The sequence below is a fragment of the Scomber japonicus genome, chromosome 2, assembly GCF_027409825.1.
Source record: "Scomber japonicus isolate fScoJap1 chromosome 2, fScoJap1.pri, whole genome shotgun sequence".
NCBI lineage: Eukaryota > Metazoa > Chordata > Actinopteri > Scombriformes > Scombridae > Scomber > Scomber japonicus.
Window position 1 is genome coordinate 41,727,460 of NC_070579.1, and position 14,806 is coordinate 41,742,265.

Sequence of the window (14,806 nt, forward strand, 5' to 3'; positions counted from 1 at the left end):
TGCAATCATTCCAGCTGTGTCTGAATGCACGCCAGAGAGGTGGCACTGAGACGCCTCACTTTCCAAGTAGTTTTTAGGGTTCCAGTTCTCACTGTTACAGCCTGTAAAAAGCCTGCAATCATCCCGCATGTACACAAATGGCCTGAGAAACAAGGTTGCAGTCCTTCCAGCTGTGTGTTTCTCCGCAGAAAAAAAACAACTATTCCTATCAAAGTACTGTTAAAGGATAGCATGTGTTTGATGGCTGAGACACCATTATCCGCCACTCAGCTGGTGTGAGCAACTGTCAGTGGTATCACAGCATGTTTAAATGGGCTTTCTGCGGCCTGTTTCGTCGCTTACGGCCATACCACCCTGAACGCGCCCGATCTCGTCTGATCTCGGAAGCTAAGCAGGGTCGGGCCTGGTTAGTACTTGGATGGGAGACCGCCTGGGAATACCAGGTGCTGTAAGCTTTTTTTCCCTCTCAGCTGTCACCAAAGGAGGGCGCTGTTGCTCCATCACCGCACACAGGGCTTTGAGGAACAAAAGCTGCAATCATTCCAGCTGTGTCTGAATGCACGCCAGAGAGGTGGCACTGAGACGCCTCACTTTCCAAGTAGTTTTTAGGGTTCCAGTTCTCACTGTTACAGCCTGTAAAAAGCCTGCAATCATCCCGCATGTACACAAATGGCCTGAGAAACAAGGTTGCAGTCCTTCCAGCTGTGTGTTTCTCCGCAGAAAAAAAGCAACTATTCCTATCAAAGTACTGTTAAAGGATAGCATGTGTTTGATGGCTGAGACACCATTATCCGCCACTCAGCTGGTGTGAGCAACTGTCAGCGGTGTCACAGCATGTTTAAATGGGCTTTCTGCGGCCTGTTTCGTCGCTTACGGCCATACCACCCTGAACGCGCCCGATCTCGTCTGATCTCGGAAGCTAAGCAGGGTCGGGCCTGGTTAGTACTTGGATGGGAGACCGCCTGGGAATACCAGGTGCTGTAAGCTTTTTTTCCCTCTCAGCTGTCACCAAAGGAGGGCGCTGTTGCTCCATCACCGCACACAGGGCTTTGAGGAACAAAAGCTGCAATCATTCCAGCTGTGTTTGAATGCACGCCAGAGAGGTGGCACTGAGACGCCTCACTTTCCAAGTAGTTTTTAGGGTTCCAGTTCTCACTGTTACAGCCTGTAAAAAGCCTGCAATCATCCCGCATGTACACAAATGGCCTGAGAAACAAGGTTGCAGTCCTTCCAGCTGTGTGTTTCTCTGCAGAAAAAAAGCAACTATTCCTATCAAAGTACTGTTAAAGGATAGCATGTGTTTGATGGCTGAGACACCATTATCCGCCACTCAGCTGGTGTGAGCAACTGTCAGCGGTGTCACAGCATGTTTAAATGGGCTTTCTGCGGCCTGTTTCGTCGCTTACGGCCATACCACCCTGAACGCGCCCGATCTCGTCTGATCTCGGAAGCTAAGCAGGGTCGGGCCTGGTTAGTACTTGGATGGGAGACCGCCTGGGAATACCAGGTGCTGTAAGCTTTTTTTCCCTCTCAGCTGTCACCAAAGGAGGGCGCTGTTGCTCCATCACCGCACACAGGGCTTTGAGGAACAAAAGCTGTAATCGTTCCAGCTGTGTCTGAATGCACGCCAGAGAGGTGGCACTGAGACGCCTCACTTTCCAAGTAGTTTTTAGGGTTCCAGTTCTCACTGTTACAGCCTGTAAAAAGCCTGCAATCATCCCGCATGTACACAAATGGCCTGAGAAACAAGGTTGCAGTCCTTCCAGCTGTGTGTTTCTCCGCAGAAAAAAAGCAACTATTCCTATCAAAGTACTGTTAAAGGATAGCATGTGTTTGATGGCTGAGACACCATTATCCGCCACTCAGCTGGTGTGAGCAACTGTCAGCGGTGTCACAGCATGTTTAAATGGGCTTTCTGCGGCCTGTTTCATCGCTTACGGCCATACCACCCTGAACGCGCCCGATCTCGTCTGATCTCGGAAGCTAAGCAGGGTCGGGCCTGGTTAGTACTTGGATGGGAGACCGCCTGGGAATACCAGGTGCTGTAAGCTTTTTTTCCCTCTCAGCTGTCACCAAAGGAGGGCGCTGTTGCTCCATCACCGCACACAGGGCTTTGAGGAACAAAAGCTGCAATCATTCCAGCTGTGTCTGAATGCACGCCAGAGAGGTGGCACTGAGACGCCTCACTTTCCAAGTAGTTTTTAGGGTTCCAGTTCTCACTGTTACAGCCTGTAAAAAGCCTGCAATCATCCCGCATGTACACAAATGGCCTGAGAAACAAGGTTGCAGTCCTTCCAGCTGTGTGTTTCTCCGCAGAAAAAAAACAACTATTCCTATCAAAGTACTGTTAAAGGATAGCATGTGTTTGATGGCTGAGACACCATTATCCGCCACTCAGCTGGTGTGAGCAACTGTCAGCGGTGTCACAGCATGTTTAAATGGGCTTTCTGCGGCCTGTTTCGTCGCTTACGGCCACACCCCCTGAACACGTATGCGCGCGCAGTGGAGGCAGCCAGAAGCAAACCAGTTGGAGCATAGAGGATCGCGGACCTCTGTTTTGGATTTATTTCATATGTTTTCTTTCTTTTCCTTTATTATCCTATTATTTTCCGTGCATCCTAAGTTAGTTTTGTGTGTGGACTTTTTCCCCCCGGCAGTTTTTACTGTTCGGGGGAGAGTTTTTCTTTATTTCTTTATGTATGGATAATAACATGGCAACGAACACGGCGACGGAAAAAACGGCTACGAAATCGGATCACGGACTTAATATAAAGCAAGCAGAAATGGGAGAGGAAGGGAATGAATGGGAGCTTGTTAAAAATAAAGAGCAAAGGAGTAAGAGGAGGAATATTGAAAGAAACAGGAAAGAAAACGCGGAAGTGGCTGCCTCCGTCATGTTGGCGGGAGAGAGAGGAGAGAGAGCGCAGCAAGCGAAGGATACCGGCCGTGCGCCGCGGAACGGGACCGGCCCGAGAGCTCCTGGGGCTGGAGTTACATCGAGGGAGGCTGGGAGAGAAGGCCTGAGAAGGCCCGAGAGAAAAGGAGCTCCAGGAGCGGCGGCAGAGAAGGAGAAAGGCATGTCGGGGGGCGAGCGAGCAGCGAGCGCCGGAGCGGAAAAAGAGGGAGAGAGAGCGACGGGAACAGCTGGAGAGAGAGAGCAGCAACAGGAGACAGCGAAAGAGGAGGCCAGGAAAGCATACAACAGAGAGCTGACGGTGAGTTTGGAGGTTACTGGGAATGAGGAGGTTCCAGTCCTTGAACTAATGCGAGCGATCAGAGCTCTGTGTGGGGGGCTTATAGCGTGTAGAGCGACCGGTACCAGGAGTTATGAAATCACGATGTCTCATGTCAAGGGGAAGGAGCGGCTCCTAGATGGATTTAAAATAGGCAACTGTAACATTTTTGTAAAAGATTTATGTAATGATGAGTTGATGGTGTCTTTTTTAAATCTGCCAGCTTATATAACAGACGAAGAAATATTACAAAAATTAGAAGGGTGGGGTGTCTCGGCTGCATCCGCCATTAGGAGGCGGATGTGGCCGGGCACTCAGATAGCAGACGGTACACGTTTCCTTAAAGTAAAATTCACTGAGAAAGTACAATCACTGCCATACTCTGCACGTTTTGAAACAGCTATGGGACCAGAATATTTTAGAGTCATCCATGACAGGCAAGCGAAGGTTTGCAGGATGTGTCTCCAGCCGGGGCACATCCTGAGGGATTGTCCTGATTTTTCCTGTCACAAGTGTGGAGTACAGGGGCATTATGCGAGGGAGTGCAGCAACCAACAGAGAAAGACTAAAAAATGTGAGGTGTGCTGGAACCCAGTGAATGAATGTAATTGTAACTACAGTGAATCTGAAGCGGTGGTGGAGTCCGGATCGGAGGAGCTTTACAGTGAAGCGGAGGACATGAGTGAGGAGGAGGAGGAAGGAGAGGAGGCCGGAGTGGGGGGCAGCGGCACCACGGACGGAGCTGGCAGAGAGGCTCTCTCGCAGGGGGGGGCACTGAGTCCTAATAATGCTGCACAGAGCCTAAATGTGGAAATTGGCTCAAGCATGGATGGTCTGAGCATAGACTCAGGCCTACACCAGGGAGTAAGGGGCAGAGGCGGCAATGGGCTCGTGGAGAGGCCAGAGCCATCTCAAGCCTCAGACTCAATGGAAGTGGGGGAAACCCCGAGTGACCCGCAGCCTGTGGCAGCCGTACCCCCCAGAGAGCCGGCCTCGGCAACCACCATGGTCCTCCGCCGTTTGGGCAGATCAGACAGTGACTCCGAGATGGACTTCACCACCATTAAAAATCTTAGGAAGCAGCACACCTCTAATAAAGCATTGATCAGTAAAAGAAGGAAAAAAGATAAGGGAAAATAATGATTAAGCTTAATTTGTAACAATCCTTTCTTTTCTAATAATCATGTTGTTGCTGCACTCTCTTAATGTCAACGGGCTCCGCACTTGTGACAGGATGAATGCAATACTGTCCAGTCCGAGCTGCGACATCCTCTGCCTCCAAGAGACGAGGTGGGATGAAAGCAGCCTTGAGGCAGCAACTAAAGTATATAAAGGGGAAATATATTATAATAACGGCACTAATAAATCTTGTGGTATAGCAACCCTAATAAATAGTAATAATATAAAGTACAGTAAAGTAATTTATAAAGACGATAAAGGAAGAATATTAATTATAGATATCGAAGTAAATAATAACACGTATAGAATAATTAATCTATATGCCTATAACTGTGAGAAGGAAAGGAAGGGTTTGTTTAACAAATTAGGAAGATGGGTAAACAATAGAACTATAATAATAGGTGATTTTAATACAGTATTAACCAAATCAGATATTTCAATAAATAATGTATATAAAAATGACATAAGTAGAACAGCTCTTTATGATTTAATGGATAGTCACAATTTAATAGATATATGGAGGATACAAAACAAATTTAAAAGAGAATTCTCAAGGAGACAGGTGGTCAAAGGGAAACTCAGGCAGTCTAGAATTGACCTGTGTTTGGCTGCAGCGGACACAGTGAAACAAATCAACAAGATACATTACAGTTACAATTCCTGGAGCGATCATGCCACTGTCATATGCCAACTGGGTGCTGAAGGAGGGATCAAGGGAGGAGGCACCTGGTGCCTCAACTCCAGCCTCCTAACAGACCCGGTATATATTAATAAAATTTAAAAAATTACTTAATTATGCAAGAACAGAAATGCAAATAGATAATAATTATATAGACAGATGGGATAATATAAAAGAAAGAATTAAAAAAGTGAGTATTAATTATAGCAAAGAGAAAAGATGGAAAGAAAAACAAGAAGAACAGAATATTAGAAAGCAGCTAGAAGAAGAAGTCATATTATTAGATAATCAAAAAAATAGAAGCTGTGAAATGTATGAATGTTACAAAAATCAATTAAACAGCATAGAAAAGAAAAAATGTAAAGGAGCAGCAATAAGGTGCAGGTTCCAAAATTTGGTGGAGGGTGAAAGGTGCACTGCGTTTTTTTTGGGGTTGGAAAAACAAAAACAGAACAAAACTGTAATAGAAGAACTTAAAGATCAAGATAACAACATCCATACAGACAAAATAAAAATACTAGAAATTATAAAAGACTATTATACAAACTTATTTAAGGAGGGGGGAAGTGATATAGAGAAAACTGAAGAAATTCTAACCTACTTAGATAAAAAGATAGATATGGAGGATAAAGTGTGGTGTGACAGCAAATTAACAAAGGAAGAAATTGAATATGCAATCAAAAACTTAAACAAAAATAAAAGTCCTGGGAGCGACGGTCTAACGGCTGACTTCTACATAAAATTTAGTGAACAGATGGCCCCCCTGTTACTCGACCTCTACCATACAATGCAAAAACAACAAGAAACACCCAAATCATTCACTACAGGTATGATAACAGTAATATACAAGAACAAAGGTGACAGAAACGAAATATCCAATTATAGACCAATAAGCCTACTAAACACAGATTACAAGATACTTTCCAAAACATTGGCCAATAGATTAAAACAGACTCTAGATCAGATAATCAGTCCAAATCAAGCATACAGCATACCAAACAGGGACATCCAAGATTCAATTGCTACAATAAGAGATACAGTAAGAGGGATGACAGTACAGGGGGGCCTTTTGTTAACAATAGATTTAGAAAAAGCTTTTGATAGAGTGGAACACCAGTTTTTATTCAAGGTTTTAGCAGAATTAGGTTATGGGCAGGGTTTTATAAATTGGATACAGCTTCTTTACAATAATGCAAAAAGTGTAATAAAATGCAATGGTACAATAACAGACAGTTTCCCCATAAAAAGATCAGTGAGGCAAGGCTGCCCATTATCAGCGCTATTATACAGCATAGTGGCAGAACCGCTAGCTCAAGCAATAATTAAAGACAAGGAAATAGTAGGAATAAAAACACCAACAAACAGTTCTATCAAAATATCACAATACGCGGATGACATTACAATAACAATCAAGTCAGGGAAATGCATAGACAAAATCATGGAACACTTCAAAACGTACAGCATGGCTTCAGGCGCGAAAATAAACATAACTAAATCTGAGATAGGCAAAATAGGAAAGGTGGAAAACTATGTAAATAAATGGGGATTTGGGGAAAACACGGGGTGTAGGAAAATACTGGGTGTATATATAGGAGAGAATGAGAGTGAGGCTAGGGACAGAGGGTGGAGGGAAATGATAGGGAAAGTGCAGAGTAGCTTAAATTTATGGCGAGCAAGAGGGTTAACACTGAAAGGAAAGGTAATTGTAGTTAATGTTTTGATACTGTCAAAAATTAACCACATTTTGGGAACCTGTGAGCTGCCGCAATGGGCTCTAAAAACGCTGACAGCAGCAATCTCCTCCTTCCTCTGGAGGGGAAAGGGAAATTCGATTGCTCACAGAGTGTTAATTGCTAAAAAAAGGGAGGGGGGTTTAGGACTAATTGACATCGGTGCCAAAAGAGACGCACTTAGGATCAAAATTGTTAAGAATTTTCTTGATTCGGACCGGCAGTACCCCTGGGGGGACTGGATGGCGAGCTATCTGGCTGAGTACGGGGAGAGAGACGCGTACAACCTGTGCGCCCTCCTCCCCGGAAAAGCCAGGAGCCGCCTACCTGGCTTCTACCAGGAGGTACTAGAGGCATGGGGCAAAATTCTGCCCCACCTCTGGCCCAAGTGCAGGAATAAAGAGCATGTGCTGCAGTTACCTTTCCTTGACAGTCCATTTTTTATGTGCGGGGGGAGGGTTCTAACCAGCGGTCCTATGCGGGCTGCTGGTTTGACCAGGGTGGGAGATATAATCGATGGGAGGGGTGCTTTTAACATAGATATAGTTTGTGGAAAACTAAAAGAAAAAAATGTTAGTTATAGGAAAGGAAATATAACAAAACTTAAAGGAAAGTTTGAACAGGCTCTCGACCCTACGTGGCGGAGCCTGTTGAAGGAGAAAGGGAAAGATACCAGAGCCGCCCTTCCCCAGCTACAACTCAAGCAAAAGGACAAAGCAAAGGACATAAAAGAAATAAGCACAAGAACCTGGTACCGGACATTAATACACCTCATCAAAAGGCCCCCCACAGCAGAGAAATATTGGAAAGAAAATTACCCCAACATGGACATCAAAACTATATGGACAAACCTGGACATACCACTCATGGACAACACTACAATAAACATGGACTTCAACATTCGACACAGACGGATTTACACAGGGATTATTTTACACCAGATCAACAAAGAAAAATATTCAAGAACATGCACCGTTTGCAATAAAGAATCAGAGGACTTGGGACATATTTTCAACACATGCACAGAATCAAAACATTTTCAGTCATACATCAGGACCATATTAGAGACTCACTGCAACTTCACAACACACACTGATACAGATTGGTCATGGGCTTGGACATTTGGAATCACAGGAAAACATACAAACAGGAACAATACACTCATCAACTCCATCCTAGCATTCGGCAGAAAATCATTATGGACAAGAAGGAATCACCAATTATTTGACAACAAAACAATAAATGTTACAAGATATTTTCAGAACATATTCACAGCTCACCTCAGGACCATATTTCTAGCAGACCAAGACACTTTTCATCAGCAGTTCAACAGTCACAATAATTTGGTAAAAGTAATGGAAGGGAAAAACGTATGTCTGGTGTTATAAAAAAAACTTAGGGGTGTTATGTTGGGGTAGTTAGTGTCTACATTTACTTTCTGTATCTTTTCTTTTATTTATTTGTCATCTATATGATTTTTTATTAGTAGTATTATTATTATTTTGACACATAGTGTTATGGTGGTTATGTGTCTTTTTTTGTTGGGATAAGGGGGTGTGTCATGTCTTTAATGTTGGGTTTTATGTTTGTCTCGTCACCTTGAATGTATGTAAATTGTGAATGTGATTTAATTTTAGTATTTCTTTTGGCACATAGTGTTAATGTGGCTATGTGTCCTTTTTGTTGGGATAAGGGGGTGTGTCATGTCTTTAATGTTGGTTTTTATGTTTGTCTTGTCAGCTTGAATGTATGTAAATTGAGAATGTGACTTATTTTTCTTTTTTCTTTTGGCACATAGTGTTAGTGTGGCTATGTGTCTTTTTGTTTAGTTAAAGGGGGTGTTTCATGTCTTTAATGTTGGTTTTCATGTTTGTTTCGTCAGCTGGAATGTATATAAAATAAGATCGTGATATATTTTTGATAATAAAAGATAAAAAAAAAAAAAACACGCCCGATCTCGTCTAATCTCGGAAGCTAAGCAGGGTCGGGCCTGGTTAGTACTTGGATAGGAGACCGCCTGGGAATACCAGGTACTGTAAGCTTTTTTTCCCTCTCAGCTGTCACCAAAGGAGGGCGCTGTTGCTCCATCACCGCACACAGGGCTTTGAGGAACAAAAGCTGCAATCATTCCAGCTGTGTCTGAATGCACACCAGAGAGGTGGCACTGAGACGCCTCACTTTCCAAGTAGTTTTTAGGGTTCCAGTTCTCACTGTTACAGCCTGTAAAAAGCCTGCAATCATCCCGCATGTACACAAATGGCCTGAGAAACAAGGTTGCAGTCCTTCCAGCTGTGTGTTTCTCCGCAGAAAAAAAACAACTATTCCTATCAAAGTACTGTTAAAGGATAGCATGTGTTTGATGGCTGAGACACCATTATCCGCCACTCAGCTGGTGTGAGCAACTGTCAGCGGTGTCACAGCATGTTTAAATGGGCTTTCTGCGGCCTGTTTCGTCGCTTACGGCCATACCACCCTGAACGCGCCCGATCTCGTCTGATCTCGGAAGCTAAGCAGGGTCGGGCCTGGTTAGTACTTGGATGGGAGACCGCCTGGGAATACCAGGTGCTGTAAGCTTTTTTTCCCTCTCAGCTGTCACCAAAGGAGGGCGCTGTTGCTCCATCACCGCACACAGGGCTTTGAGGAACAAAAGCTGCAATCATTCCAGCTGTGTCTGAATGCACGCCAGAGAGGTGGCACTGAGACGCCTCACTTTCCAAGTAGTTTTTAGGGTTCCAGTTCTCACTGTTACAGCCTGTAAAAAGCCTGCAATCATCCCGCATGTACACAAATGGCCTGAGAAACAAGGTTGCAGTCCTTCCAGCTGTGTGTTTCTCCGCAGAAAAAAAACAACTATTCCTATCAAAGTACTGTTAAAGGATAGCATGTGTTTGATGGCTGAGACACCATTATCCGCCACTCAGCTGGTGTGAGCAACTGTCAGCGGTGTCACAGCATGTTTAAATGGGCTTTCTGTGGCCTGTTTCGTCGCTTACGGCCATACCACCCTGAACGCGCCCGATCTCGTCTGATCTCGGAAGCTAAGCAGGGTCGGGCCTGGTTAGTACTTGGATGGGAGACCGCCTGGGAATACCAGGTGCTGTAAGCTTTTTTTCCCTCTCAGCTGTCACCAAAGGAGGGCGCTGTTGCTCCATCACCGCACACAGGGCTTTGAGGAACAAAAGCTGCAATCATTCCAGCTGTGTCTGAATGCACGCCAGAGAGGTGGCACTGAGACGCCTCACTTTCCAAGTAGTTTTTAGGGTTCCAGTTCTCACTGTTACAGCCTGTAAAAAGCCTGCAATCATCCCGCATGTACACAAATGGCCTGAGAAACAAGGTTGCAGTCCTTCCAGCTGTGTGTTTCTCCGCAGAAAAAAAGCAACTATTCCTATCAAAGTACTGTTAAAGGATAGCATGTGTTTGATGGCTGAGACACCATTATCCGCCACTCAGCTGGTGTGAGCAACTGTCAGCGGTGTCACAGCATGTTTAAATGGGCTTTCTGCGGCCTGTTTCATCGCTTACGGCCATACCACCCTGAACGCGCCCGATCTCCTCTGATCTCGGAAGCTAAGCAGGGTCGGGCCTGGTTAGTACTTGGATGGGAGACCGCCTGGGAATACCAGGTGCTATAAGCTTTTTTTCCCTCTCAGCTGTCACCAAAGGAGGGCGCTGTTGCTCCATCACCGCACACAGGGCTTTGAGGAACAAAAGCTGCAATCATTCCAGCTGTGTCTGAATGCACGCCAGAGAGGTGGCACTGAGACGCCTCACTTTCCAAGTAGTTTTTAGGGTTCCAGTTCTCACTGTTACAGCCTGTAAAAAGCCTGCAATCATCCCGCATGTACACAAATGGCCTGAGAAACAAGGTTGCAGTCCTTCCAGCTGTGTGTTTCTCCGCAGAAAAAAAGCAACTATTCCTATCAAAGTACTGTTAAAGGATAGCATGTGTTTGATGGCTGAGACACCATTATCCGCCACTCAGCTGGTGTGAGCAACTGTCAGCGGTGTCACAGCATGTTTAAATGGGCTTTCTGCGGCCTGTTTCATCGCTTACGGCCATACCACCCTGAACGCGCCCGATCTCGTCTGATCTCGGAAGCTAAGCAGGGTCGGGCCTGGTTAGTACTTGGATGGGAGACCGCCTGGGAATACCAGGTGCTGTAAGCTTTTTTTCCCTCTCAGCTGTCACCAAAGGAGGGCGCTGTTGCTCCATCACCGCACACAGGGCTTTGAGGAACAAAAGCTGCAATCGTTCCAGCTGTGTCTGAATGCACGCCAGAGAGGTGGCACTGAGACGCCTCACTTTCCAAGTAGTTTTTAGGGTTCCAGTTCTCACTGTTACAGCCTGTAAAAAGCCTGCAATCATCCCGCATGTACACAAATGGCCTGAGAAACAAGGTTGCAGTCCTTCCAGCTGTGTGTTTCTCCGCAGAAAAAAAGCAACTATTCCTATCAAAGTACTGTTAAAGGATAGCATGTGTTTGATGGCTGAGACACCATTATCCGCCACTCAGCTGGTGTGAGCAACTGTCAGCGGTGTCACAGCATGTTTAAATGGGCTTTCTGCGGCCTGTTTCATCGCTTACGGCCATACCACCCTGAACGCGCCCGATCTCGTCTGATCTCGGAAGCTAAGCAGGGTCGGGCCTGGTTAGTACTTGGATGGGAGACCGCCTGGGAATACCAGGTGCTGTAAGCTTTTTTTCCCTCTCAGCTGTCACCAAAGGAGGGCGCTGTTGCTCCATCACCGCACACAGGGCTTTGAGGAACAAAAGCTGCAATCATTCCAGCTGTGTCTGAATGCACGCCAGAGAGGTGGCACTGAGACGCCTCACTTTCCAAGTAGTTTTTAGGGTTCCAGTTCTCACTGTTACAGCCTGTAAAAAGCCTGCAATCATCCCGCATGTACACAAATGGCCTGAGAAACAAGGTTGCAGTCCTTCCAGCTGTGTGTTTCTCCGCAGAAAAAAAACAACTATTCCTATCAAAGTACTGTTAAAGGATAGCATGTGTTTGATGGCTGAGACACCATTATCCGCCACTCAGCTGGTGTGAGCAACTGTCAGCGGTGTCACAGCATGTTTAAATGGGCTTTCTGCGGCCTGTTTCGTCGCTTACGGCCATACCACCCTGAACGCGCCCGATCTCGTCTGATCTCGGAAGCTAAGCAGGGTCGGGCCTGGTTAGTACTTGGATGGGAGACCGCCTGGGAATACCAGGTGCTATAAGCTTTTTTTCCCTCTCAGCTGTCACCAAAGGAGGGCGCTGTTGCTCCATCACCGCACACAGGGCTTTGAGGAACAAAAGCTGCAATCATTCCAGCTGTGTCTGAATGCACGCCAGAGAGGTGGCACTGAGACGCCTCACTTTCCAAGTAGTTTTTAGGGTTCCAGTTCTCACTGTTACAGCCTGTAAAAAGCCTGCAATCATCCCGCATGTACACAAATGGCCTGAGAAACAAGGTTGCAGTCCTTCCAGCTGTGTGTTTCTCCGCAGAAAAAAAGCAACTATTCCTATCAAAGTACTGTTAAAGGATAGCATGTGTTTGATGGCTGAGACACCATTATCCGCCACTCAGCTGGTGTGAGCAACTGTCAGCGGTGTCACAGCATGTTTAAATGGGCTTTCTGCGGCCTGTTTCATCGCTTACGGCCATACCACCCTGAACGCGCCCGATCTCGTCTGATCTCGGAAGCTAAGCAGGGTCGGGCCTGGTTAGTACTTGGATGGGAGACCGCCTGGGAATACCAGGTGCTGTAAGCTTTTTTTCCCTCTCAGCTGTCACCAAAGGAGGGCGCTGTTGCTCCATCACCGCACACAGGGCTTTGAGGAACAAAAGCTGCAATCATTCCAGCTGTGTCTGAATGCACGCCAGAGAGGTGGCACTGAGACGCCTCACTTTCCAAGTAGTTTTTAGGGTTCCAGTTCTCACTGTTACAGCCTGTAAAAAGCCTGCAATCATCCCGCATGTACACAAATGGCCTGAGAAACAAGGTTGCAGTCCTTCCAGCTGTGTGTTTCTCCGCAGAAAAAAAACAACTATTCCTATCAAAGTACTGTTAAAGGATAGCATGTGTTTGATGGCTGAGACACCATTATCCGCCACTCAGCTGGTGTGAGCAACTGTCAGCGGTGTCACAGCATGTTTAAATGGGCTTTCTGCGGCCTGTTTCGTCGCTTACGGCCACACCCCCTGAACACGTATGCGCGCGCAGTGGAGGCAGCCAGAAGCAAACCAGTTGGAGCATAGAGGATCGCGGACCTCTGTTTTGGATTTATTTCATATGTTTTCTTTCTTTTCCTTTATTATCCTATTATTTTCCGTGCATCCTAAGTTAGTTTTGTGTGTGGACTTTTTCCCCCCGGCAGTTTTTACTGTTCGGGGGAGAGTTTTTCTTTATTTCTTTATGTATGGATAATAACATGGCAACGAACACGGCGACGGAAAAAACGGCTACGAAATCGGATCACGGACTTAATATAAAGCAAGCAGAAATGGGAGAGGAAGGGAATGAATGGGAGCTTGTTAAAAATAAAGAGCAAAGGAGTAAGAGGAGGAATATTGAAAGAAACAGGAAAGAAAACGCGGAAGTGGCTGCCTCCGTCATGTTGGCGGGAGAGAGAGGAGAGAGAGCGCAGCAAGCGAAGGATACCGGCCGTGCGCCGCGGAACGGGACCGGCCCGAGAGCTCCTGGGGCTGGAGTTACATCGAGGGAGGCTGGGAGAGAAGGCCTGAGAAGGCCCGAGAGAAAAGGAGCTCCAGGAGCGGCGGCAGAGAAGGAGAAAGGCATGTCGGGGGGCGAGCGAGCAGCGAGCGCCGGAGCGGAAAAAGAGGGAGAGAGAGCGACGGGAACAGCTGGAGAGAGAGAGCAGCAACAGGAGACAGCGAAAGAGGAGGCCAGGAAAGCATACAACAGAGAGCTGACGGTGAGTTTGGAGGTTACTGGGAATGAGGAGGTTCCAGTCCTTGAACTAATGCGAGCGATCAGAGCTCTGTGTGGGGGGCTTATAGCGTGTAGAGCGACCGGTACCAGGAGTTATGAAATCACGATGTCTCATGTCAAGGGGAAGGAGCGGCTCCTAGATGGATTTAAAATAGGCAACTGTAACATTTTTGTAAAAGATTTATGTAATGATGAGTTCATGGTGTCTTTTTTAAATCTGCCAGCTTATATAACAGACGAAGAAATATTACAAAAATTAGAAGGGTGGGGTGTCTCGGCTGCATCCGCCATTAGGAGGCGGATGTGGCCGGGCACTCAGATAGCAGACGGTACACGTTTCCTTAAAGTAAAATTCACTGAGAAAGTACAATCACTGCCATACTCTGCACGTTTTGAAACAGCTATGGGACCAGAATATTTTAGAGTCATCCATGACAGGCAAGCGAAGGTTTGCAGGATGTGTCTCCAGCCGGGGCACATCCTGAGGGATTGTCCTGATTTTTCCTGTCACAAGTGTGGAGTACAGGGGCATTATGCGAGGGAGTGCAGCAACCAACAGAGAAAGACTAAAAAATGTGAGGTGTGCTGGAACCCAGTGAATGAATGTAATTGTAACTACAGTGAATCTGAAGCGGTGGTGGAGTCCGGATCGGAGGAGCTTTACAGTGAAGCGGAGGACATGAGTGAGGAGGAGGAGGAAGGAGAGGAGGCCGGAGTGGGGGGCAGCGGCACCACGGACGGAGCTGGCAGAGAGGCTCTCTCGCAGGGGGGGGCACTGAGTCCTAATAATGCTGCACAGAGCCTAAATGTGGAAATTGGCTCAAGCATGGATGGTCTGAGCATAGACTCAGGCCTACACCAGGGAGTAAGGGGCAGAGGCGGCAATGGGCTCGTGGAGAGGCCAGAGCCATCTCAAGCCTCAGACTCAATGGAAGTGGGGGAAACCCCGAGTGACCCGCAGCCTGTGGCAGCCGTACCCCCCAGAGAGCCGGCCTCGGCAACCACCATGGTCCTCCGCCGTTTGGGCAGATCAGACAG

General features: G+C 46.7%; 11 non-coding genes across 11 annotated transcripts; all 11 read left to right on the forward strand.

The window, feature by feature from the left end:
* The first annotated feature begins 336 nt into the window (after positions 1–336).
* LOC128383908 (5S ribosomal RNA) lies at positions 337–455 on the forward strand. The gene has a single exon (XR_008323989.1). It is a non-coding gene; the product is annotated as a 5S ribosomal RNA (ribosomal RNA).
* A 413-nt stretch (positions 456–868) lies between these two features.
* On the forward strand, positions 869–987 carry LOC128383986 (5S ribosomal RNA). The gene has a single exon (XR_008324010.1). It is a non-coding gene; the product is annotated as a 5S ribosomal RNA (ribosomal RNA).
* Positions 988–1,400: 413 nt separating this feature from the next.
* LOC128384058 (5S ribosomal RNA) lies at positions 1,401–1,519 on the forward strand. The gene has a single exon (XR_008324031.1). It is a non-coding gene; the product is annotated as a 5S ribosomal RNA (ribosomal RNA).
* A 413-nt stretch (positions 1,520–1,932) lies between these two features.
* LOC128384134 (5S ribosomal RNA) lies at positions 1,933–2,051 on the forward strand. Its single transcript, XR_008324043.1, has one exon. It is a non-coding gene; the product is annotated as a 5S ribosomal RNA (ribosomal RNA).
* A 7,225-nt stretch (positions 2,052–9,276) lies between these two features.
* LOC128384214 (5S ribosomal RNA) lies at positions 9,277–9,395 on the forward strand. Its single transcript, XR_008324093.1, has one exon. It is a non-coding gene; the product is annotated as a 5S ribosomal RNA (ribosomal RNA).
* Positions 9,396–9,808: 413 nt separating this feature from the next.
* LOC128384287 (5S ribosomal RNA) lies at positions 9,809–9,927 on the forward strand. The gene has a single exon (XR_008324109.1). It is a non-coding gene; the product is annotated as a 5S ribosomal RNA (ribosomal RNA).
* A 413-nt stretch (positions 9,928–10,340) lies between these two features.
* LOC128354328 (5S ribosomal RNA) lies at positions 10,341–10,459 on the forward strand. The gene has a single exon (XR_008321018.1). It is a non-coding gene; the product is annotated as a 5S ribosomal RNA (ribosomal RNA).
* Positions 10,460–10,872: 413 nt separating this feature from the next.
* Positions 10,873–10,991, forward strand: LOC128384356 (5S ribosomal RNA). Its single transcript, XR_008324124.1, has one exon. It is a non-coding gene; the product is annotated as a 5S ribosomal RNA (ribosomal RNA).
* Positions 10,992–11,404: 413 nt separating this feature from the next.
* On the forward strand, positions 11,405–11,523 carry LOC128384459 (5S ribosomal RNA). The gene has a single exon (XR_008324203.1). It is a non-coding gene; the product is annotated as a 5S ribosomal RNA (ribosomal RNA).
* Positions 11,524–11,936: 413 nt separating this feature from the next.
* LOC128353803 (5S ribosomal RNA) lies at positions 11,937–12,055 on the forward strand. Its single transcript, XR_008320918.1, has one exon. It is a non-coding gene; the product is annotated as a 5S ribosomal RNA (ribosomal RNA).
* A 413-nt stretch (positions 12,056–12,468) lies between these two features.
* Positions 12,469–12,587, forward strand: LOC128384580 (5S ribosomal RNA). The gene has a single exon (XR_008324324.1). It is a non-coding gene; the product is annotated as a 5S ribosomal RNA (ribosomal RNA).
* Positions 12,588–14,806: the final 2,219 nt, after the last annotated feature.